We start from the raw sequence: 3,112 nt of genomic DNA, 5'->3' as shown, positions 1-3,112 counted from the left end.
AGAGAAGACATTTGGCCATTAGTGCTAAGTACATTCCTAAGTATTTATTTTTGGTGCTATTGTAAATGGAATTTTTAAAAATATATTAGGGCTGCCATTAACAAAGAACCACAAACTAAGTGACTTAAACAACAAAAATTATTCTCACGGTTCTGAATGAGAGAAATCCGAAATCAAAGTGTCAGCAGGACCATACTCTCTCTCCTAGCTTCTAACGGCTGACAGAAATCCTTGCCATTCCTTGGTGCTGCTGCATAAATCCAACCTGTCTTCACTGCCACACGACCATCTTTCCTCTGGCTGTGTCTTCACATGTTATTCTCCTCTCCATGTATGTCTGTTTCTATGTCTTTTCTCTTTTCATGATAAGGACACCAGTCATTTTATATGAATGGTACACCCGACTCCCGAATGATCTCATTTGAATTACATCTTAATGACATTTTCAAAAACCCTATTTCCAGTAACGTCACATTCATAGGTACCAAGTATTAGGACTTCAACATATCTTTTGGGGGTACATAATCCAAGCTACAAAACTCTCATTTGGGGGTTGTTTATTGACGGCGTATACAAATGAAATTGATTTTTGTATATGGATCTTAAATCCTGCAACCTTGCTGAGTTCATTAGTTCTCATATTTTTAGTGGATTCCTTAGGATTTCCTATACACAAGCTCACATCACATCATCTGTAAATATAATATTACTTCTCCCTTTCTGATCTAGATGCTTTTTATTTCCTGCCTAGTTGTCCTGCATGGAACCTCCAGTACAATGTTGAATTCGGGTGATGAGCTTGGGAGCCTAGCAAGGTGAGAGGACATTCCACCTAGCAGTTAAAGCACCGGACACGGACAAACGCATAGAGGAGGAATCAGTTTGGCTTATGAAACAGAAAGAGAAAACTTCTTTCACAACGAGATTGTTTAGTTGGTGAAGGACCTTATACACCAAGAAGTCTTGACTTTAAGGAGAAATGAAGTCAGTAAATGCTCTTAGGGAAAGGCATGCAAATTTTTTCTAACAAATTAGAACAGGACAAACATGGAGGAGTTGGGTCAGTGGATTTGGACACCAGATCATAGACTATTCAGTTATCAAGAATAAATGACAGGGCTTCCCTGGTGGTGCAGTGGTTGGGAGTCCACCTGCCGACGCAGGGGACGCGGGTTCGTGCCCCGGTCCGGGAAGATCCCACATGCCGCAGAGCGGCTGGGCCCGTGAGCTATGGCCACTGAGCCTGGGCCTCCGGAGCCTGTGCTCCGCAGTGGGAGAGGCCACAGCAGTGAGAGGCCCGCGTCCCGCAAAAAATAAATAAATAAATAAATAAATAAATGACAGGGAATTCCCTGGCGGTCCAGTGGTTGGGACTCCGCACTCTCACTGGCGTGGACCTGGGTTCAATCCCTGGTTGGGGAACTAGAATCCCACAAGCCACATAGGGCAGCCAAAAAATTTTTTTAAAAATAATAAATGACAAAAAGGAGTCAGAACAATACTTGGTACATAATAAGCATTCAATTAAAATGTCAGCTATTATAAAATAATTCCAGGGACTGGTATGGTGGTATGGTAACAGAGGAAAGGCTGGGAAACTAAATCTTATTGGAAAAAGAAACAGCAAGATCAGATATATCAGTTTCATTTCACAAGGAAGATGACTCCTAAATTTTTCTATAAAAGGCTGAGGAAAGAGGATGAGAAGTCTTATGAGGTTAATTAACTTCTACATTTTCCTGCAGGAACACACATTTAACTACTTTGAAAAAAGCGTAGTTTCTTGTATATTCCTAATTTTCTATACATAGCCACTTTTAATTTCATTTCAATGTCTTAAATCAACTCCAACATGGATAAAAACAAATTGTTTCATTGAGTAAATGAGGCAATGTGCAGTTGTCCTAGATTTTGAACTGGAGACACATTCAGATCCCAGCTCCATTCTGGGTAATCTTGAGCACATTACTGAACCACTCTGAGCCCGTTTATTATAAAATGGGGCTTTTATATGCAAATTACTAGACAGTTTGCTGTGAGGGTTCAATGACATTAACACATTCTACACTTGTAGGTATTCAAAAGGTATCTTTTCCCTCCCTTCCCCTTAATAAGACAGGAGTTAGTCTCTAACCAGATCCAACTCCTCATCATCTTTAGGATGTAAAGCAGGAGTTGAAGAGTGAAATAGGAATGTGAAAAAATTATCGCTTGAAAATAAGAACTAGTTATCTAAAGGATTCAGGTTGGTGATCTCTCAGGGAAGCACATGAGGGATGCTTCTTGCCACCAGATCTACCCATGGAAAAATGGTCTCCACTAGGTGAATTCTTCATCTGCACTTACAGGGGGCCATTTAAGGTTTGTCATACATTTCCTATCATCCAGCTGGTTGTGACACTATTTAAGCATGCACATTTCTGGTTAGGGAAAGCAAGCTACAGCCCCCTAAAGGTCAAATGAATATCAGGCCATTTTTGTAATCATCCCAAATCGTTAACACAGTACTAATAAGAGAAAAAAAAAAGCATAATTTCATGAAAAGGCACTTTATGAAATCTCAAGACAACATGACTATGAACAGTTAAAATCTATTCATTCCTAGATTAATGTAACTAATCAAATGCTTTGGGTCTATTCAATCACCAGCACTTCACATATAGAAAATATTTAATATTAGCCTAAATGAAATGTATGTGAGAGAAAAATACGAGGAAAGGGAAAATAAATCTAACTTCTACTTTTTATTCACACCATTAGTACAATAAAAATTAATTTCAGAACAAATTCAGGAGTTTATTTGATCATTAAGGAAGCTTTAATGTCCTACCATATAATCTTGGTCAATAGAAAAGACTGAATACAAACTATCTTAAGACATTAATCAAACTTTTAATGTATCAATTTATTGCATATGTCAGTACAGAAAAATAGAAAGTGTATTTTAAAAGAAATTTATTGTAAAAACACAAATGTAAATGTTTGCTTTTGCCATGATCAGCACATAATGTACTATAACATTCAGATTTGAGTTATAAAACTTTATCACTGCTTCAAATAAAATATGGCAAATAACAAAAATATGATTTACATTATGAAATTGGATTAACTT

Source organism: Mesoplodon densirostris, chromosome 17 (genome assembly GCF_025265405.1).
Source record: "Mesoplodon densirostris isolate mMesDen1 chromosome 17, mMesDen1 primary haplotype, whole genome shotgun sequence".
NCBI classification, from domain to species: domain Eukaryota; kingdom Metazoa; phylum Chordata; class Mammalia; order Artiodactyla; family Ziphiidae; genus Mesoplodon; species Mesoplodon densirostris.
The sequence above is the reverse complement of the archived record's forward strand: the minus strand, read 5'-3'. Positions refer to the sequence as shown.